Source organism: Coregonus clupeaformis, chromosome 12 (genome assembly GCF_020615455.1).
Source record: "Coregonus clupeaformis isolate EN_2021a chromosome 12, ASM2061545v1, whole genome shotgun sequence".
NCBI lineage: Eukaryota > Metazoa > Chordata > Actinopteri > Salmoniformes > Salmonidae > Coregonus > Coregonus clupeaformis.
The window spans coordinates 59,850,156-59,873,820 of NC_059203.1; the positions used below are offsets into that span (position 1 = coordinate 59,850,156).

The following is a 23,665-nucleotide window of genomic DNA, read 5'->3' on the forward strand; positions in this document are numbered from 1 at the left end:
GGAACACCACTATGGAGTGATAATTGTGGCAACAGAAATGTTATGTGAATTTGATTTTGAATTTGGCACTAATATCACTCCACACAGCATGTGATACCTTTTTCTGTTTAGTTTTTCTTCCTCCTCTGGCTGGAAGGAGGGATTGACGACAATATTTCGATTGAAAGGCCCACTCCTTAATTTAAAACACAACAAAACGGGTGCCCCGCCACTTGGTTTTGAGGAGGGATTGAGGAGGAGAGGATTTAGATATATGCACCTAAACCTATACAAAGTGTGCTAACATACCCATTTTTCAATAGCATTTAGCCTTAGAAGATACTAAGCTATTCAGAGAGTCGCACTGTAGCTGAACAATGTCACTGAACAATATTGCAGTTTGGTTACACTATTACCTACCTGATGAAATATCAAGGTAACGATCCGTAAAAATAAAATTAAAAAAATAACATGAATGCCAGTATGCCCCGTGTTCATCAAGTTTTTTTCTCTGCATACCTGAACCAATTCAAGGTGTGCCAACCTACACATACCCTTTTTTAAACAGTAATTTGCCTGCTGAGACAGTAACTACGCTATTGGCACAGCACAAAATGGCTCTTTGTTATTTCAACTATTAAGCACTTTCTGTGCATTTGTAACCAAGTTGGGTACCGTTGGCGGGAATAAAACCAACACCATTCACATACTGTACAATATAATCCTACAAGTGCACTTGCTGTGTTTTGCCCTCTGTTTTTACAATGGAATTGTATAAGCACTCTTTTTGCTTCAACTGAATGCTCCTTTCACTATTCTTTCACTACTGGTTTCTCATTTACAGCATTTAGCCTTAAAACCTTTATCATAACCTTTACCACTGTACTGACCTGTTGTCCTCCGAACCTCTTGTTCAGAGCCTCGATCTGATCTTCCTCTAGTTTCTGGAACAACGGGCTGACCTGAGGAGGACAGAGACAGGAGAGAGACAGGAGTGTGAATTGAGGCACCTTTACACAACAAATCATACATTGACATTCAGATATTTCAAATTATCATCAGAAAAATCATACACTGAGTATACCAAACATTAGGAACACCTTCCTAAAATTGAGTTGCACTCCGCCCTTTTGCCCTCAGAAAAGCCCAGCAGCATTGCAGTTCTTGACACAAACCGGTGTACCTGGCACCTACTACCATACTCCTTTCAAAGGCACTTCAATTTTTTGTCTTGCCCATTCACCCTCTGAATGGCACGCATACACAATCCATGTCTCAATTGTCTCAAGGCTTAAAAATCCATCTTTAACCTGTCTCCTCCCCTTCATCTACACTGATTGAAGTGGACTTAACAAGTGACATCAGTAAGGGACCATAGTGTTCACCTGGTCAGTCTGTCATGGAAAGAGCAGGTGTTCTTAATGTTTTGTATACTCAGTGTACATTGCAATATAAAATAACTCACATTTCAAGCATGCGCATTTAAAATGCCTGAATGGCTCCTAGGCAAGAAGATTAAACTGCTAAGAGAAGCTGTGTCTGTAATAAATATCATTATCATATCAAATATAATCGAATATATGACAATGCGGTTTCTCTTTGTCCATGTTCAATAGTAAGAGCTCGCTCTCCCTTTCCTCACCGTGCCAATGTGATGGCCGGCGGGCAGAGAGCGGATCCCTGCAGTATGGTGGCGTGACGGTGGGTGGGGCGTTGAGCTGCTGACGGATGGTCTGGCTGACCGTTGGCATGTAGGGCAGGAGCGTGACAGACAGAAGGCACGCCACGGTCACAGATACACCTGTTACCGTGCCCGCTCGCTGCCTGGAGGAGGGCGTGTAGAGAAGGGCACCAGTACTCAGAGAAAGAGAGAGGGGAACACAAAGAGAGAGAGAGAACGAGAGCGAGAGAGAAAGAGAGCGAGCGAGAGACAGGCTGGAGAGACAGAGATAAGAAGAGAGGAACGAGATACAGGAGAGAGAGAGAGAGAAAGAAAGAAAGAGACACAGGGACACAGAGACAGGAAAGAGAGAGCGAGACAGGAAAGAGACAGAAGAGAGACAGAGAGAGGGAGAAAGAAAGAAAGAGACACAGGGACACAGAGACAGGAAAGAGAGAGAGAGACAGGAAAGAGACAGAAGAGAGACCGAGAGAGAGGGAGAAAGAAAGAAAGAAACACAGGGACACAGAGACAGGAAAGAGAGAGAGAGACAGGAAAGAGACAGACGAGAGACAGAGAGAGAGGGAGAAAGAGAGATGGACAGAAACATAATCTCATTTTATCTTCTTCCAGGGTTCAATGACCTGGATGTACTGGTCGTGGCGAGAGATGTTGAGGATACACTTTATTTATTTATTTTATTTCACCTTTATTTAACCAGGTAAGCCAGTTGAGAACAAGTTCTCATTTACAACTGCGACCTGGCTGACTTCAGGGCATCACGGATCCTGCAGGGTGGAACAGAGCAGAGGATTCTGGGTAAGTAGTTCAGAGAGGAGTGACACTGATAGTTTTACCACAACTCCCTGATTTATGATGAACTGTCCCAACCACAGCCCACAATATCAAAATGTTTCCATTTCCATTCATTTCAGTAGCTTGTAAAATCCTTTGTGTGTGTATGGAGGACAGGGCCTAGAGACAGGTTTCTCAGGTCGATTATGCTTGTCTATCCCCTGCTCTTGCAATTAAGCTTTTGGGCCACCCTGGATTTTGCCCCAAATCCAATATGGCAGCCATAATGCCATTGTATGGAGGTTTAGGCACCTACACTGAGTGTACCAAACATTAGGAATACCTTCCTAATATTGAGTTGCACCCCCTTTTGCCCTCAGAATAGCCTCAATTCGTCACAAGGTGTCGAAAGAATAGCCTCTACAAGGTGTCGAAAGCATTCCACAGGGATGCTGGCCCATGTTGACTCCAATGCTTCCCACAGTTGTGTCAAATTGGCTGGATGTCCTTTGGGTGGTGGACCATTCTTGATACAAGTGGGAAACTGTTGAGTGTGAAAAACCCAGCACCTACTACCATACCCCGTTCAAAGGCACTTTTTTGTCTTGCCCATTCATCCTCTGAATGGCACACATACACAATCCATGTTTCAATTGTCTCCTCCACTTCTAAACTGATTGAAGTGGATTTAACAAGTGACATCAATAAGGAATCATAGCTTTCACCTGGATTCACCTGGTCAGTCTATGTCATGGAAAGAGCAGGTACTTCGGTGTAATTTTCCTTTACTGTGAATCCAAAATGGCCACCATAATGAGCTTTAAGGCCAGGGATCAGTTGCATGAAATATCTTAAGTACATTTTCCCTTAAAATGTACTTAACTTTTTTAGGTTGCACAAGTAATTTTAAGTTAAAAAGTTAAGGATGCCCATGAGGTATCTTAAAAGGGATACTGAGAGATTCTTCTTACCCAGAGTCAGATGAACTCGTGGATACCATTTTTATGTTTCTGCGTACAGTATGAAGGAAGTTGATGGTAGTTTCGCGATCCATTGCTAACTAGCGGTAGCGCAATGACTGGAAGTCTACAGGTACACTAGCGTATGCTACCGTACCTGTAGACTACCAATCATTGCGCTAATGCTAGTTAGCATTGGTTCGTGAAACTACCTCTAATTTCCTTCATACTGCACACAAAGACATAACAATGGTATCCACAAGTTCACACACACAGGCCAGCACCTTGCATAGGGTATATCTCTGGCTGCGTTTAGATAGGCAGCCCAATTCTGATATTTTTTCCACTAATTGGTCTTTTGACCAATCACATCTGATCTTTTCAAATCAGATATTTTTCAGAGCTGATCTGATTGGTCAAAAGACCAGTTAGTGAAAAAAAGATCAGAAGTGGGCTGCCTGTCTAAATGCATCCTTAGATAGTTTAACAGCTAGGCCTGTGACAAACGGGAAGGTTAGGATAGGATAGGGGGTAACAAATCTGTGCGTAGTGGCAACTATTAACTACCCTATCCATAGTGCTTTACTAACAGTAGTATTTCTCCCTTATGGTAATTATCCTTCTAAGGACTCTGTAGCACACCAATGAAATAAATGATCATAGGATCCTAGAGACCGGGGCTGTGTGTTTGTGCTAAGTGATTACTACGGTACTTTTGAGGTCAGTTCGGTTATAAACAAATTGTGTGTTTTTACAACATTAAATGCATTTTGAAATAATGACATTAAAATGATTTTTGCACTTTGTCTTGTAAATTCCAAAGCCAAAAATAGTTAACATTCAATTACCAAAACATTCCATTGTCTCTGTCAGGTCCACATTGCGAAGACATCAATAGAAAAATTTGAATTTACTTTTATTTGATGCCTTTATTATTTTTCATTCCTTAAATTCATCATCTCATCTCTGCTCAGGCAGTAGCAGCCAGCCAGCCAGACAACCATCTAATGTTATCTCTGTGCTCCCCATACTGTACTGTCTTTGAGTCATCCTATTTAGCTAGGCTAGTAGCTAGACTAAGTTTGCCATGGAGCTGGCCAACAAAATAAGGCATACTTTCAAGACTGCTTACAACTATCAATCGGGTAGAGCTACAGTGCCTTCAGAAAGTATTCACACCCCCTTGACTTTTTCCACATTTTGTTGTGTTACAGCCTGAATTTGAAATGGATTACATTTTGATGTTTTGTCACTGGCCTACACACAATACCCCATAATGTGAAAGTTTTTCAATAAGAAAATAAAAAGAAACTGAAATGTCTTGAGTCAATAAGTATTCAACCCCTTTGTTATGTCAAGCCTAACTAACTCCAGGAGTAAAAATGTGCTTAACAAGTCACATAATAAGTTGCATGGACTCACTCTGTGCAATAATAGTGATTTAATATGATTTTTGAATGACTACCTTATCTCTGTATCCCACACCTACAATTATCTGTAAGGTCCCTCAGTCGGGCAGTGAATTTCAAACACAGATTCAACCACAAAGACCAGGGAGGTTTTCCAATGTCATCTCGCAAAGATGGGCACCTATTGATAGATGGGTAAATCTTTTAAAAAGCATCCATTTGAGCATGGTGAAGTTATTAATTACACTTTGGATGGTGTATCAACAAACCTAGTCACTACAAAGATACAGGCATCCTTCCTTACTCAGTTGCCGGAGAGGAAGGAAACTGCTCAGGGATTTCATATTGAGGCCAATGGTGACTTTAAAACTGTTACAGAGTTGAATGGCTGTGATAGGAGAAAACTGAGGATGGATCAACAACATTGTAGTTACTCCACAATACTAACCTAATTGACAGAGTAAAAAGAAGGAAGCCTGTACAGAATAAAAATATTCCAAAACATGCATCCTGTTTGCAACAGTAATACTGCAAAAAATGTGGCAAACAATTAACTTTTTGTCCTGAATACAACATGTATTTTGCTCCATTCATCTTTCCCTCGATCCTGAATAGTCTCCCAGTCCCTGCCGCTGAAAAACATCCCCACAGCATGATGCTGCCACCACCACCACCACCACCATGGTTCACCGTAGGGATTGTACTAGGTTTCCTCCAGACGTGACGCTTGGCATTCAGGTCAAAGAGTTCAATCTTGGTTTCATCAGACCAGAGAATCTTGTTTCTCATGGTCTGAGAGTCCTTTAAGTGCCTTTTGGCAAACTCCAAGCGGGCTGTCATGTGCCTTTTAATGAGGAGTGGCTTCCGTCTGGCCACACTACCATAACGGCCTGATTGGTGGAGTGCTGCAGAGATGGTTGTCCTTCTGGAAGGTTCTCCCATCTCCACAGAGGAACTCTGGAGCTCTGTCAGAGTGACCATCAGGTTCTTGGTCACCTCCCTGACCAAGGCCCTTCTCCCCCGATTGCTCAGTTTGGTCGGGCGGCCAGCTCTAGGAAGTCTTGGTGGTTCCAAAACTTCTTCCATTTAAGAATGGTTGAGGCCACTGTATTCTTGGGGACCTTCAATGCTGCAGAAAACGTTTGGTACCCTTCCCCAGATCTGTGCCTCGACACAATCCTGTCTCAGAGCTCTATGGACAATTCCTTCGACCTCATGGCTTGGTTTTTGCTCTGACATGCACTGTCAACTGTGGGACCTTATATAGACAGGTGTGTGCCTTTCCAACTCATGTCCAATCAATTGAATTTACCACAGGTGGGCTCCAATCAAGTTGTAGAAACATTACATTTTACATTTTAGTCATTTAGCAGACGCTCTTATCCAGAGCGACTTACAGTTAGTGAGTGCATACATTATTTTTTTTGTATTTTTTTTCATACCCCCCGTGGGAATCGAACCCACAACCCTGGCGTTGCAAACGCCATGCTCTACCAACTGAGCTACATCCTTGCCGGCTATTCCCTCCCCTACCCTGGACGACGCTGGGCCAATTGTGCGCCGCCCCATGGGTCTCCCGGTCGCGGCCGGCTACAACAGAGCCTGGATTCGAACCAGGATCTCTAGTGGCACAGCCTTAGACCACTGCGCCACTCGGGAGGCCTAAACATCTCAAGGATGATCAATGGAAATAGGATGCACCTGAGCTCAATTTCGAGTCTCATAGCAAAGGATCTGAATACTTATGTAAATAAGGTATTTCTGTTTTTTCATTTTAATACATTTGCAATAATTTCATTTTTTTTTTTTCGCTTTGTCATTATGGGGTATTGTGTGTAGATTGATGAGGAAAACAATTCATTTAATCAATTTTAGAATAAGGCTGCAATGTAACAACATGTGGAAAAAGTCAAGTGGTCTGAATACTTTCTGAATGCACTGTATGTAAACAGACCATACGTCTCAATGTTTGTTAAGTTGGAAAGCTGTGTGTTATAATATGATAAAATATCAGTACTTGTTGCATTTACAACTTGTCTAAGTCCTATCATCAACTGATTTCAGCCAGTCCATAGCTGTGGATTGACTGCATTGTTTGTATGGAATGTTGTCATATTGGCAGTTAGAGAAATGCATGGAATCATTACACTAAAACTGTCAGGTTAGCTAGCTAATAAACCTACTGTGCAGATAATCTTCAAATTCATTGTATTACACAATATCTCATCACAGCACTGGCTGACCTACTCCCTGACCAAAATGTGGTCCTCTGTAGCTCAGCTGGTAGAGCACGGCGCTTGTAACGCCAAGGTAGTGGGTTCGATCCCCGGGACCACCCATACACAAAAATGTATGCACGCATGACTGTAAGTCGCTTTGGATAAAAGCGTCTGCTAAATGGCATATTATTATTATTATTATGGCTGACCTTTTATGCTGTAATAAGAACATTCATGTCCATTCTAGTATTCTAATACTCTTAATTCCTAATTCTATGGCAAAAATTGGTGTCATATATGAAGCTTTACCACTTGCTCTGTAATATGAGTAGTATTTTGATTTCAATACATTTATGAATATTGAACAAATATAAACATGAATACTGAAAATACATAATTATTTATTTAGCAAATGTTTCTATATATTGTTGAACATAATATACTCTATGTCAGGTGTCCCCAATTACATTCAGCCGTGAGAAGATTTTTCCTTGAGCGGATGGTCGGGGAGCTTGAACATAGTTATAAATAATTTGTACACTGCAAATTGACCGCAAGAATCCCAAACAGATATAGTATTTGACAAAAACTAAATAATTTCAAACCTTGATTACATTTGTGACGACCCTCCCACTCTGTCAGCCGAATTCTTTCTCTTTGCTCTTGTTTTCCTTAATAGGATGTCGGTGGGCGGAGCCGGGAGGGTCGTCAGCGAAATGGGACACACCTGGGCTCGGGATAAATAAACCTTTCCCCTGTACATCGAGGAGACTCTCTCCACACAGACACACTGTTGTTTTTGGTTGTGGCATTTTGGGGGCGTCTTTGTGTTCATTTGTTTTGGCACCTCTTAACACGCCTCATTATCACCATCTTTGCAAGCAGCCACTCACTTACAATACTGACTACACACACCACAGTTACTTGGATATAGTTGACTTTATTTAATAAATATTATTATTATAATTTTTTTTATCTCCGTGTTGTCTCCCTCTTTGTTACGGGCTATGAGTCGGTTCGTAACAAGTGGGGGCTCATCCGGGATCATAACGTTGGTTCCTAGACATTTTGGCGTATAGTATTTTGTTGCATTATGATGGGTTAATACTAATTGGGATGCGCTTTGGTTGGTTTTCACTGCCTGGTCTTATAAGTGTTCAGTATAGTGCCTTAGAGACGTATCAGTGATTTTGGTTGTCCGGTGACGTCATCAAACAGGTGCGTTGCCTGGAAAGGTATGCAAGGAGTCCTAATACCAGTGTTGTTAAGCTAACTGGTAAGTGTATTTTGTTGGGGAGAAAACGTGGAGTTAGGGTTTTGATCAACTCTGTAGGTGCTTTGTTTGCATCTTTTTTTAGTTGTGCTGTTTGTAAGGCCCAGGGTTGGTTGCATTTGTATGTTTGTTTGTTTGGTTAACTTGCCACTGCGGTGGATAGTTTGTTGTGTGCTGCGTTGGAGAGAGGAACATTGGTTAGTTTCTAGGCCCCTGCCCAGGCTGGAAACTCAAATCAAATCACATTTTATTTGTCACATACATGTGTTTAGCAGATGTTATAGCGGATGTAGCGAAACACTTGTGCTTCTAGCTCCGACAGTGCAGTAATATCTAACAAGTAATATCTAACAATTTCACAGCATATACCCAAATACACACAAAACTAGTAAGGAATGGAATTTAAGAATATATACATATATGGACAAGCAATGACAGAGCGGCATGGACTAAGATACAGTAGAATATTATAGAATAGAATGCAGTATATACATATGAGATGAGTAGGGCAAGATATGTAAACATTATTAAAGTGACTAGTGTTCCATTTCTTAAAGTGGCCAGTGATTTCAATAGGCAGCAGCAGCCTCTAATGTGCTAGTGATGGCTATTTAACAGTCTGATGGCCTTGAGATAGAAGCAGTTTTTCATTCTCTCGGTCCCAGCTTTGATGCATCTGTACTGACCTCGCCTTCTGGATGATAGCGGGGTGAACAGGCAGTGGCTCGGGTGGTTGATGTCCTTGATGATCTTTTTGGCCTTCCTGTGACATCGGGTGCTGTAGGTGTCTTGGAGGGCGGGTAGTTTGCCCCCGGTAATGCGTTCGGCAGACCGCACCACCCTCTGGAGAGCCCTGCGGTTGCGGGCGGTGCAGTTGCCGTACCAGGCGGTGATACAGCCCGATAGGATGCTCTCAATTGTGCATCTGTAAAAAGTTTGTGAGGGTTTTAGTTGCCAAGACGAATTTCTTCAACCCTTGCTCTACTCGCTGTTGGGACATCAGTCCGAGGAGGTGAGTACAATCTGCTGTGTACCTCAGTGGGAGATTTGGGTAGGGTAGTGCCATTTGCTACCCGGAGCTATACCCTTTCCTTTCCCCTGTTAGGATTAGTGACGTGTTCCACTTTGGAATACGTTGGGCATGGTTATGTTGTTTATTTTTGTGGTGTCCGTGGACGGAGCAGTTGTCTCGGGAGCACATCCGTGCCTTGGGGGGAATCTGCCAGCGTGCTGTTTTTTTCTTCTCCATGCCAGTGGGCTACAGTGTGTAATTACCCACCGCGAATCCACACAAAGACTAGGGATGAGTTATTGTAGGATTTGGGGAAGCTCCTTATATATCTCATCTCTCTCCTGTGGTGCCCAGTGTGATTGGCGCTTCTCTTGTTGTGGTCCGATCTGGTGTTATCAGCAGAGGGATAGAGCGAGATTTTGTTTTAGCAGTTACTTGTGACTATGGCGTCTAATGTAGCGTTCCATCAGAGGAACTGTTAGAATTACAGTACCAGTCAAAGGTTTGGACACACCGACTCATTCCAGGGTTTTTATTTATTTTGACCATTTTCTACATTGTAGAATAAAAGTAAAAACATCAAAACTATGAAATAACACATATGGAATCATGTAGTAACTAAAAAAGTTTTTAAAAAATCAAAATATATTTTATATTTAAGATTCTTCAAATAGCCACCCTTTGCCTTGATGACAGCTTTGCACACTTTTGGCATTCTCTCAACCAGCTTCACCTGGAATGCTTTTCCAACAGCCTTTAAGGAGTTACCACATATGCTGCTTTTCCTTCACTCTGCTGTCCGACTCATCCCAAACCATCTCAATTGGGTTGAGGTCGGGGGATTGTGGAGGCCAGGTCATCTGATGAAGCACTCCATCACTCTCCTTCTTGGTAAAATAGCCCATACACAGCCTGGAGGTGTGTTGGGTCATTGTCCCAAACCAGATGGGATGGCGTATCGCTGCAGAATGCTGTGGTAGCCATGCTGGTTAAGTGTGCCTTGAATTCTAAATAAATCACAGACAGTGTCACTAGCAAAGCACCCCCACACCATAACACCTCCTCCATGCTTTACGGTAGGAACTAAACATGCAGAGATTATCCGTTCACCCACACCGCGTCTCACAAAGACACAGCGGTTGAAACCAAAAATCTCAAATTTGGACTCCAGACCAAAGGACACATTTCCACCGGTCTAATGTCCATTGCTCGTGTTTCTTGGCCCAAGCAGGTCTCTTCTTATTATTGGTGTCCTTTAGTCGTGGTTTCTTTGCAGCAATTCGACCATGAAGGCCTGATTCACCCAGTCCCCTCTGAATAGTTGATTTTGAGATGTGTCTGTGAGCATTTATTTGGGCTGCAATTTCTGCGGCTAGTAACTGTAATGAACTTATCCTCTGCAGCAGAGGTAACTCTGGATCTTCCATTCCTGTGGTGGTCCACATGAGAGTCCGTTTCATCATAGCGCTTGATGGTTTTTGCGACTGCACTTGAAGAAACTTTCAAAGGTCTTAATTTTCCGTATTGACTGACCTTCATGTCTTAAAGTAATGATGGACTGTCGTTTCTCTCTGCTTATTTGAGCTGTTCTTGCCATAATATGGACTTGGTCTTTTAACAAATAGGGCTATCTTCTGTATACCTTGTCACAACACAAATAATTGGCTCAAATGCATTAAGAAGGAAAGAAATTCCACAAATTAAATTTTAAGAAGGCACACCTGTTAATTGAAATGCATTCCAGGTGACTACCTCATGAAGCTGGTTGAGAGAATGCCAAGAGTGTGCAAAGCTGTCATCAAGGCAAAGGGTGGCTATTTTGAAGAATCTCAAATATAAAATATATTTTGATTTGTTGAACACTTTTTTGGTTACTACATGATTCCATACATGTTATTTCATAGTTTTGATGTCTTCACTATTATTTTACAATGCAAAAATAAAGAAAAACCCTTCAATGAGTAGGTGTCCAAACTTTTGACTGGTAGTGTGTGTGTGTGTGTGTGTGTATATATATATATATATATATATATATATATATATATATATATATATATATATATATATATATATATATATAGGTACACGTCAACTATGACAGACAAATTGAGACATTTTTTTCCAGAAAATCACATTGTAGGATTTTTAATGAATTTATTTGCAAATTATGGTGGAAAATAAGTATTTGGTCACCTACAAACAAGCAAGATTTCTGTCTCTCACAGACCTGTAACTTCTTCTTTAAGAGGCTCCTCTGTCCTCCACTCGTTACCTGTATTAATGGCACCTGTTTGAACTTGTTATCAGTATAAAAGACACCTGTCCACAACCCCAAACAGTCACACTCCAAACTCCACTATGGCCAAGACCAAAGAGCTGTCAAAGGACACCAGAAACAAAATTGTAGACCTGCACCAGGCTGGGAAGACTGAATCTGCAATAGGTAAGCAGCTTGGTTTGAAGAAATCAACTGTGGGAGCAATTATTAGGAAATGGAAGACATACAAGACCACTGATAATCTCCCTCGATCTGGGGCTCCACGCAAGATCTCACCCCGTGGGGTCAAAATGATCACAAGAATGGTGAGCAAAAATCCTAGAACCACACGGGGGGACCTAGTGAATGACCTGCAGAGAGCTGGGACCAAAGTAACACACTACGCCGCCAGGGACTCAAATCCTGCAGTGCCAGACGTGTCCCCCTGCTTAAGCCAGTACATGTCCAGGCCCGTCTGAAGTTTGCTAGAGAGTAATTGGATGATCCAGAAGAGGATTGTGAGAATGTCATATGGTCAGATGAAACCAAAATATAACTTTTTGGTAAAAACTCAACTCGTCGTGTTTGGAGGACAAAGAATGCTGAGTTGCATCCAAAGAACACCATACCTACTGTGAAGCATGGGGGTGGAAACATCATGCTTTGGGGCTGTTTTTCTGCAAAGGGACCAGGACGACTGATCCGTGTAAAGCAAAGAATGAATGGGGCCATGTATCATGAGATTTTGAGTGAAAACCTCCTTCCATTAGCAAGGGCATTGAAGATGAAACGTGGCTGGGTCTTTCAGCATGACAATGATCCCAAACACACCGCCCGGGCAACGAAGGAGTGGCTTCGTAAGAAGCATTTCAAGGTCCTGGAGTGGCCTAGCCAGTCTCCAGATCTCAACCCCATAGAAAATCTTTGGAGGGAGTTGAAAGTCCGTGTTGCCCAGCGAAACATCACTGCTCTAGAGGAGATCTGCATGGAGGAATGGGCCAAAATACCAGCAACAGTGTGGGAAAACCTTGTGAAGACTTACAGAAAACGTTTGACCTGTGTCATTGCCAACAAAGGGTGTATAACAAAGTATTGAGAAACGTTTGTTATTGACCAAATACTTATTTTCCACCATAATTGGCAAATAAATTCATTAAAAATCCTACAATGTGATTTTCTGGATTTTTTTTCTCATTTTGTCTGTCATAGTTGACGTGTACCTATGATGAAAATTACAGGCCTCTCTCATCTTTTTAAGTGGGAGAACTTGCACAATTGGTGGCTGACTAAATACTTTTTTTCCCCACTCTCTATATATATATATATATATATATATATGTATATGTATATATAACAGTGCATTCGGAAAGTATTCAGACCCCTTGACTTTTTCCAAATGTTGTTACATTACAGCCTTATTCTAAAATTTATTAAAAATAAATAAAAAATACATCAATCTACACACAAGTCCCCATAATGACAAAGCAAAATAGGTTATTAGAATTTTTTGCAAATGTATTTACATAAGTATTCAGACTAGGGCTGTTGCGGTGACCGTATTACCGCCACACCGGCGGTTACGAGTCATGAAGGCAGTCAAATTCCACGTTACCATTTAGTCACGGTAATTAGGCTTCTCCAAGCTCTGATGCTGTTAATGGTCATTAGTAGCCTACCAAACTTGCTAACTGCCTGGTACTCAGCACTCTATTGTCCCTCTAATCACTCTGACATCAATGCAAATGTGATCGAACATTTTTATTTTATTTTTTATTTTATTTTTGTCATTTAGCAGACGCTCTTATCCAGAGCGACTTACAGGAGCAATTAGGGTTAAGTGCCTTGCTCAAGGGCACATCGACAGATTTTTCACCTAGTCGGCTCGGGGATTAGAACCAGCGACGTTTCGGTTACTGGCACAACGCTCTTACCCACTAAGCTACCTGCCGTCCTAATCAAACACTTAATGAGAGCCCATGATCTCATGTTGCGCAATATTTCTATAGGTTATGCAATTGCGTGAGAAAACAGTGTGATGGCCTCTATTAAAAAGAGGAGGATCCCATCAGCTTTCTATAGGCTAGGCCTAATATATTTAATTCTCAACTTTTCTTATATTAAGAACATGCTTATCTTTACAACAGGAGTATAGCCTACCTGGCTGGCATGAAAATGAACCACGGGAAAAGCGTCCTCCATTCGCTATTTAAGTGCATAGATGACGTATTTTTTCTCACTGCCCGTGTTTCGAGACAGGTGCATGACAATGGTCCATTCTAAATCAAAACAAATTTCACACATATATTATTTAGTATATGTAAAGACAAGATTAAATCAAGAATAGTCTGATGGGTGACAATATTAGCCTATCACTTGTGAATTATATATTATCACTTGTGAATGATGCCCAGCATAAGGAAAGGAACAATGCCTTTTTTGCGACTTTTTTAAATCATAGTCGCACACCTCATGTAGCTTAGCCCATTGGCCTATATGTTTTGATAAGGTTTGTATCACAACTAAAGTGGCCAAATAACTTCTTAAAATTAAGCACATTCATCTGCTTTACAAGGGGTGTAGAGCCTAACTGGCATACATAAGCAGTGTGTGAGTTTCAAGTTTGGGGAAGATCATTTTCACCATAAAAATGCACCTTTATAATAAAAGCATCACATACATAATCACATTTGCGGTCACTTTTTATAATGGTGTTTTCCCGCTAATGGAACATTCACACTTATAGCCTACTGCCATGTGCGCATTGCTGAGCTTATAATGTGAAGAAATAGCCTAATAGTTTATCAACATTTCAAGCTAAACATTCTGATCTGTTGCGTCAGCCACATTGCGTAAAAACATTGTTTTGATGCTAGTGGTTGTATTAATTTGAGATCTATCGTATCCCCAACTGTCTCAGACTATGTTTGGAAAATTCATTTCTGGCACAGAATAGGTTAACTTTTGTACTATGGGGGATTGTAGATTGACATAGGCTAGTGCTTTTGCTGTTCGTTAGGCTTACTCATCTTGTTGGCTGACGAAAAGTAAATGTGGACAGTTCTTCCAATATCTTCAATATGCACCTCGGAATTGGATAAGGACACGCGCAGTTGCGTCCCTGATGTATCTGTCTTCACTTGTAGCCTGTGAGAAAGACCCGATCACGTGATGGAGAGCCATGTGAGTGAGAGGTACGCAACACTTGGGGAGAAGGGCACAACGCAGCACTCCGGGCCAAGGGCACAACGGCCACTGGCTGCAAAAGGCATGCATATTTCAAGGGTGCATTACGGCTACACAAAGGGGATGCCGCCATAAATTCGAGGCATTATCAAGTGCTTGTCAAATTGTGAATGCAAGACTGATGAAGTGTATACAGCCTGCGCAAAAAAGGAGAACCTATTTCTTTGTTAACCGCTCAACAAAGAACAGCCGCATGTGCGCACTCCCTCAAATCGTTTGGAGAAAATATCCTTTCTATTTTAATTAGCTTTGTTCAATTGTATTCTTCATACTATAAAATAATAGAAAATAATGGCACGGAATTCTAAGCAAATCTTGTCTGCTAAATGAACTAGTGTAGCCCACAGCCATTTGGCATAGCCAGATCAGGACCTAACATAAGGACAACTCAGAGTATGTTATTCTGTTCTTCTGAAATAGACTACATTTTCTTCATATCATGCTTCTTTAGACCTGTCTAAAATAAATAATGGATTCATTTTGAAGGTGTAGGCTATATTACATGGATTTATTATACTTTTTCAAATGTAGATATTCCAAAGGTCTGCATCAGTGGCTTGTAGGCTATGTGTGGAAGCCAGGAGATACTAAATGTGTTTATGTTAATTAACGGTCAATTACCCGTGAGACCGACAGTTATTTGCTTGACAATCACCAGCTAACAAAATGTTGTGACTGCCACAGCCCTAATTCAGGACCTTTGCTATAAGACTTGAAATTGAGCTCAGGTGCATCCTGTTTCCATTAATCATCCTTTAGATGTTTCTACAACTTCATTGGAGTCCACCTGTGGTAAATTCAATTGATTGGACATGATTTGGAAAGGCACACACCTGTCTATATAAGGTCCCACAGTAGACAGTGCATGTCAGAGCAAAAACCAAGCCATGAGGTCGAAGGAATTGTCCGCAGAGCTCCGAGACAGGACTGGGGAAGGGTACTAAAACATTTCTGCAGCATTGAACGTCCCCAAGAACACAGTGGCCTCTATCATTCTTAAATGGAAGAAGTTTGGAACCACCAAGGCTCTTCCTAGTGCTGGCCGCCCGGCCAAACTGAGCAATCAGGGGAGAAGGGCCTTGGTCAGGGAGGTGACCAAGAACCTCCTGTAGCTCAGTTGGTAGAGCATGGCGCTTGCAACACCAGGGTTGTGGGTTCGTTTCCCACGGGGGGCCAGTATGAAAAATGTATGCACTCACTAACTGTAAGTCGCTCTGGATAAGAGCGTCTGCTAAGTTACTAAAAATGTAAATCACTCTGATAGAGCTCCAGTTCCTCTGTGGAGATGGGAGAACCTTCCAGAAGGACAACCATCTCTGCAGCACTCCACGAATCAGGTATTTATGATAGAGTGGCCAGACAGAAGCCACTCCTCAGTAAAAGGCACATGACAGCCCGCTTGGAGTTTGCCAAAAGGCACCTAAAGGACTCTCAGATTCTCTGGTCTGATGAAACCAAGATGGAACTCTTTGGCCTGAATGCCAAGAGACACGTCTGGAGGAAACCTGGCACCATCCCTACGGTGAAGCATGGTGGTGGCAGCATCATGCTGTGGGGATGTTTTTCAGCAGCAGGGACAGGGAGACTAGTCAGGATCGAGGGACAGATGAATGGAGCAAAGTACAGAGAGATCCTTGATGAAAACCTGCTCCAGAGCGCTCAGGACCTCAGACTGGGGCGAAGGTTCACCTTCCAACAGGACAACAACCCTAAGCACACAGCCAAAACAACGCATGAGTGGCTTCGGGATAAGTCTCTGAATGTCCTTGAGTGGCCCAGCCAGAGCCTCGGACTTGAACCCGTCGAACATCTCTGGGGAGACCTGAAAATAGCTGTGCAGCGACGCTCCCCATCCAACCTGACAGAGCTTGAGAGGATCTGCAGAGAAGAATGGGAGAAACACCCCAAATACAGGTGTGCCAAGCTTGTAGCGTCGAGGCTGTAATCGCTGCCAAAGGTGCTTCAACAAAGTACTGAGTAAAGGGTCTGAATAATTACGTAAATGTGATATTTCAGTAGTTCTTAGATTTTTTTGCAAAAATTCTAAAAACCTGTTTTAGCTTTGTCATTATGGGACAGAGAGGCTGAGCACGTGTGTAGATTGATTGAGGGCAACAACAAAAAACAATTTAATCCATTTCATAATAAGGTAACGTAACAAAATGTGGAAAAAGTCAAGGGGTCTGAACACTTTCCAAATGTGTGCTGTTTTTAAATGTATGTTCTGTCCTTGAGCTGTTCTTGTCTATTAATGTTATGTAATGTTTCATGTTCTGTGTGGACCCCAGGAAGAGTAGCTGCGACTTTTGCAACAGCTAATGGCGATCCTAAAAAAATACCAAAATGGTAGATTAGAAGAGCAGGGGTACTGACTGGCAGATGGTGTTGGGGCTGAAGAGGTATGTTCCACTGGGAAGGAGCAGGGTAGGCAAGGCTGGACGGCTGAGGTAGGGCACCACTCTCTCTGGAAAACACAACAAACAACAACCATTATCCTACAGTTTAAAAGTACAGGTAACTGTAAACAACTCAATTAACAAATTAACCATAGTTATTCGCTAACGACCACTTTCCATAACGTTTAAAGCCCAGGCTTACACAGTGTTATTACACATTAGTATAGAGTTTTTAAAATGTTATATAATTTGTAGAGGTCAAATGATAGGAGACAACTTCACATAAGGTGGTGGAACAGAAATACCCATGTGGATTGTTTATTTTTCTCAAATGTAGCACAAATTAAATGTCCTTTGTAAGGCTCAGGCTCAGCATATTTCACCAGAGTCAGATGAACTCGTGGATACCATTTTTATCTCTGCGTGCAGTTTGATGGAAGTTGCTAACTAGCACTAGCACAATTGCTAACTAGCATTAGCGCAATGTCTGGAAGTCTATAGGAATATGCTAGCATGCTAGTAGATAGATACTCATAGACTTCCAGTCATTTCGCTAACGCAAGTTGGCATTGGCTCACGGAACTACCTCTAACTTCCTTCATACCAGACACAGAGACATAAAAATGGTATCCACAAGTTCATCTGACTCTGGGTTAGTAGATAAGGGGTATTATTGCCAATATATAATGTATAATAGGTCATTAATTAATTGTTTGTTCATGTTCACATGGCTCCCTTGAGAATTAGACCCTGGTCTCAATGGTGACCCCTCTCTAAATAAAAGTTAACTAAAGAAATTCAACTGGGAAACGTCCATGGCAGGCATTGTTGTCACATTAGCTTGCTACATAACTTCTGAGTGATAGGAAGCATGAGCACCACCACCACCAATCAGCCTACACCACTGTGCACACACCTGTGGTTACTATGGCAACTAGCGTAGTCATGTCAGCAAATGACCGCTGTCTGAACACACAGAAATCCGATTTGGTCACTTGGAACTTGCTGTTTGGGCAGTCAGTATTCTAAAACGGATTTGAAAAATACAACTGATTTGAGCATTAAGGCCTTCAGTGTGAACAAGGTTTTAGTAACCTAGCTACAGCTAGTGCCCTTATTTTTTACAGCAGGGTTTCCAAAACTCGGCCCTAGCACTACACAGCTGATTCAAATAACCAACTCATCATCAAACTTATTTGAATCAGCTGGGGGTGGGCAGGACCGAGTTTTGGGAAACCTTGATAAAGGACATATAACGTTAGCTCGAGCCATCAATCAATTCATCTGACTAGTAATAACTCCATTCACCATGTGTTGGTAAGCAAACGGGCTAACTGATGAATAACGTAGCTGGCTAGCACCCCCAACTAGTTTATTACCTTACCTTCGTGGTTGACATGTTGAACGTCACATTTGACAGTAAATTCTAGCACTGCTCCTAAGACCTAAACACAGCGCGGATTTATGTCACTCACGAACAGTTTCATTTGGCCACATGTATTCAAATGCTTTTGTGTTGAAATGTGTAGCTATATTTAACTCGTTAAAGGACCAAAAATATAAAGAAATATAAAGAAAGATATGACAGCATGAAACTGCCGGTGACTTCATGTAACCACTGTTCAATTGCCCTTTTGCAAATGGCGCATATTGTAGTATTCTAAAGCATACCACATCCATAAAATCTATGCAATCAGACTCTACATTGAACTACAAATTCCATCAGCAATCAATGAAACTTAGGTACAACGAACAGACACTCAAACGCCCCCAAAATCACATTGGTTAATGAGAAATCACACGGGACTTTTCAGCCAATCGATGGCCAACTACGTACATGTACTGTACCTTGACAGATCGTTTTATCATCTGAACGATAATTAATATTATAACCAACAGGTTTAATTCCATGTATTCATATTAAAAATCTATAAACGTATAGTGTGCACATTTTATACACATTGAAACAAGCCCTCACCATCCACATTTGTGAAGCTCAAATGGATTTGAGTTTTTTAAACTGCATCACATGGTAGAGGAGAACTTGACCAAGGCGCAAATAGCACACATCACTGGAGGCTGCGAGCGCGATAATTTCTGGACACTGTTCGCTCCCTACTGAACGGTCCGGATCAGTTTTTTTGTATTGCAATAATAATTGATGACACTCGCCGCACCGACATCCTAAAGGTGAGAACTGTTTTCTTGTAAATGTTCTAACATTTGGAGACTAATATGCAAGTAAAAAAAATAAAAAAGAATTTATAAAGTAATTTATAACATAATACATTTTAAGTTATGTCAGTTATCTAAGTTTTGATAAGTAATGTTTCTGTACTTTATCCTTACTTTACAGATATATTGTATTGTTATAAATAGATCTGAACAATCATATTAAACTTGTTATTGAAAACATACCTGCTTGGCTGCTTGCATGCACTTAAATGCACTGACAATGATGAGGCTGACATTAGCAAATAAATTGGGGTTATGTATACTTAATGTTAAATCAGGTGAAGTATAGCCAATTATGTGCATTATGTATGAGGGTGCAATACATATGATCTCAAGCTGATGGGGTGTCTGGAGCTGATGTAGGCTTGTGGGTGAAACCTCATCTTTGGCCCTTACGTAGAGGCTCAACTCAAAGTTGCTCAGTTGTTGACATGTTACACATATACAACAGAAGTTGTTACTGCTGTAAAATTTGAGTGTTCATAATCTCTCTCTCTCCCCCAACCATAATACCATACAAAAATATAAAATGTTTCACCAAGTTTTCTTGTTATTTTTCACATCCTGTAGCTTATGGTTTGTTTCATTTCAGTCTCTAGCTTCACTGAGGTGTCCTTTGAGGTTGAGAGCGTGAACTCAGCTTTGTGGTTTTAAATGTACTGAGACCGTCATCAAACTTCAGTTGTACTCTTCTATATTTCATCACTGCAGTAGAATAGCCTATTGTATTATTCTCAATCTTCCCCTCAGTTTTTCTCAGCTCAAATAGCAAAAAAATGATGACGTAAATAATCTATAAAGGCTTTGAAGCAGCATGACTGAGTCTGAGAAGTGAGAAGCCTCTTTGTCTGTAGCCTAGTTTATTGCTCATTTGCATGTTTCACTTACACTACTTTGACTAAAGGTACAGCCAATAAAAAAGCATGCACGGGATCAGATTGAATGGGAACAGTTAGACGCATTGTGTTTTCATTTCGTTTGGTAATCTGTCTCTGTAGACCTGGGATTTACTTTCTCCCTGGCTATTTTGTAGCTTGCTCATAGCTAACTGTTACTGCACAGTTACTGCACAGTTACACATACACACACACACACACACACACACACACACACACTGCTCATAGCTAACTGCACACACATACAGCCTTGCAAGATTATACTCAACCAAGTAGGGTTGCAACTTCTGTTGATTAAAAGCTGCTTGCCTTGCCTGGTGTATTAGTGAGAGACTAGTGAGAGTTCATGGCTTTGATTGCATGATCTCTCCTCTCTGTTGCTAGTCTCTCTCTCGTGACAGCCTTAACTGGGATTGGGCTATTTGAGTTATCTGGAGAATTACTATGGTCACTGTCAGTGTGCGTGTGTGTGTGAACGCGTGCGTGTGCGTATGTCTGCATGTATACAGTAGGTGTGTGTGTGCGTGTGTTTTTAAGATCAGTGCTATCAGTGTGAGTGTCTGGAGCAGTGACCGTCTCTGGGGAGAGAGAGGGAAGTAACACAGGCCAGGACAGGCCACAGAAATCAAGTGTCACTCCACTGATCTTCTTTTGAAAGCTCACAGCCAAAACATAATTTCTTAGTGTAGTTGTATGTCATTCATCCCTCACATGCTATCCAAATCCCTCACACTGACTCTTTCATCTGACAGAAGGTTAGACCCTTTTACTGGTCTTACTGCAGTCCTACAGACCTTGAGCAAGGCACTTAACCCTAATTGCTCCTGTAAGTCGCTCTGGATAAGAGCGTCTGCTAAATGACTAAAATGAAATGAAAATGACAGACAGCGAGAGAGCGGGGGAGAGAGAGAGGTGTAGAGATAGAGTGAGAGAATGTTGTACAGACATCCATGTTTGAACTGTTTATACCAGATACACTTTTCTAGGAACCTGTACTAAACACTATAAATGCTTGTGCTTCTCTGTGTAGCCACTGTGTTTGACTCTGCATTACCCAGAGAGGTTTAATGAACTGCAATGGTCCCTGGTGGTATCACACACTCTGTGAGTGATTGACTCTCTGTGATGTTACTGTTGCAGAAAGTGGGTCTTTGACTTTGCTGATAGCTTGTGACAGCTCCGTGCCTCCCTCCCATCCCTGGTGGATCAATGGTCTCTGTGCTTTTCATCAGAAACATCAATGAATGAGCTGCAGGCTTCTGGGAGGGGCAGGGAGGCCTGTGGGAGTCGGACTGAGGCTCAGCCAATGATGCGTGTATCTATGTGCTCAGCTCCTCTAGTCTGCATCCCCAGGTTGCTGGAGACATAGGAAGATTATATGTCTATGGTTGGAGTGCTGATGAATTAAGAGCCTTCTGGAAATGAAAGATTGGTTCTAATTCTTCCCATTTCTTGAAAACTGCTATGCTTTTTCACCCCTGATGTTTTGAAAAGTTGGATTTATACAAACAATCCATTTGAAATGCAGGAAATAACAGTAGGAGTTGCAGCCGGACTGGATTTGCTCTGAAAGTTGTTTTATTGTTACATTGAAAGATACGGATGTAATTAGTAGCATTGTTTATTTTTAAACATCTTGGAAAAAAAATCCTGTCCCACCTGTCCCACAACCAAAACACACACATTTAAGACTGTAGAATGAATGTGTCTTAAAGACATGCTCCAGAACGTTGACTACTAGTAAGTATTTTCTAAACCTCCCGCTTTGGGCTGGATGTGTCAATGTGTAGATCATACATACATAATCTATGGGCATAATTAGTGTCTTACCTCATTAGCCTCGAAATCCCTAGTTTGAAAGCAATTGTTTTTCTGGAAGCTGTGCTGGGCCATTTTCCCAAAATTTTACCCCACGTGTGCCAGCCCCCTAGCAATTCGAGTTAAACCAATGAGCTTCAGCCCCTCGCCATATGAATGACAGCTAGTAAGGTGCACATCATGCACCCACAGCAGAGCGAGAGAGAGCAATGACGTGGTGCACATATCTGCACCTATGTGACGTAGTACGCAATTTTCGGGGACCACTTTATGCTCGTGAGCACTACTTTTAGAACTACTGACTAAAAAGTATACAAAGTTCCGGAGCATCCCTTTAAGCCACACCCCTACAAATACAGTATCACCAGGTGATGGGATTGCACCCCTCTCCAGCATTGCCAAATGGTGAGTAGTTTGTCTGTAAACATTTAGGAGAAAATTAGTGAGCAAGTTGGTAAATCTTCATGGATTTTTAAGAAGTATCACTACCGGACATCTTGTATATCAAGAAATATGTAAAGTACAGTTTTGGGACAAAAAAATATGTTTGCTGAGATGTACATCTGTCCAAATGAAAGTTAGCAAGCCGTATGTTAGCTATGGGGATTCTTTAATAATGTGACAGCATGGGCAGCGCCATTGAAGCTATCTCCATTTTTAAGTTTCATGCACTATGCTCTACCAACTGAGCTACAGAGGACCACAAAAAGTGTAGAGTATTAAAATACATAGCCAGCAGGGGGGCTCCAACCCTCCAAGAGCCCGAACATTGACATCTATTTGACCAAAACATAGATGTCTTTAATGTGCTATACTGTACTGTACTGTAATATACTATACTTACTGTGCTCTACTCTACTGCGCTCTACTATACTGTAGCGTACTGTACTGCACCCGACTCTACTGTGCTGTACTTTACTGTGCTCTACTATACTGTACTGTACTCGAGTTTACTCTAATTGAGTTTCTTACAATTGAAGAAAGGGCCAATGGACTCTTGATCTAGTGGTCTTGGTCTGGAGACCCCTCAAGACCACATACATTCGGTCTTTAACTTGTCATGTCTCAACTCACTGGGTCTGGATCTTGGGACCAATGTCCTGGTATAAAGCTTGGTTTTGGCTCCTGGATATTACCTTAGTCTTTGGTTTACAAACCATAGGCAACCCAGCTTTGAAGACGACAGTGTCTGATCACTGGCTGATCACAACCCATAGGAATCCCCACCCAGTTGACTACTTTTAAATGGTGGAAGCCCTCCATGGCAATGTGTATACTAAAACAAGTTATATTCATCTAGAGTCCTCCATTTATCTCTATGATGGACACTTGACAATGAAATGCCTGTTATTTTGCCAAAATAATTAATTAGAGGCATAAGTAATTCAATCAATCAACAAGTTTCAGATTCATACTATCCACATTGAACATTTACAGAGAACAATACAGAGTATATTTCTCTAAATTGAATGTAAAGGTTTTGAAAATCTGGTTAAAAATCATGTTTTTACTAT

The 23,665-nt window shown here is 41.5% G+C and overlaps 1 protein-coding gene and 1 long non-coding RNA gene across 2 annotated transcripts in view; one reads left to right on the forward strand and one right to left on the reverse strand.

The window, feature by feature from the left end:
• Positions 1–1,892: 1,892 nt before the first annotated feature.
• On the reverse strand, positions 1,893–18,802 carry LOC121578317. The gene is made up of 4 exons (XR_006002760.1): positions 18,587–18,802; positions 17,180–17,270; positions 2,347–2,427; positions 1,893–1,914 (listed from the first exon to the last, which is right to left on the reverse strand). It is a non-coding gene; the product is annotated as an uncharacterized LOC121578317 (long non-coding RNA).
• Positions 18,803–19,291: 489 nt separating this feature from the next.
• LOC121578318 (rho GTPase-activating protein 15-like) overlaps positions 19,292–23,665 on the forward strand; it is a 57,958-nt gene continuing 53,584 nt past the window's right edge. The window contains exon 1 of the mRNA XM_041892618.2: positions 19,292–19,392. The gene's annotated coding sequence lies outside the window, so the exon portion shown is untranslated. The remainder of the gene's footprint in view (positions 19,393–23,665) is intronic.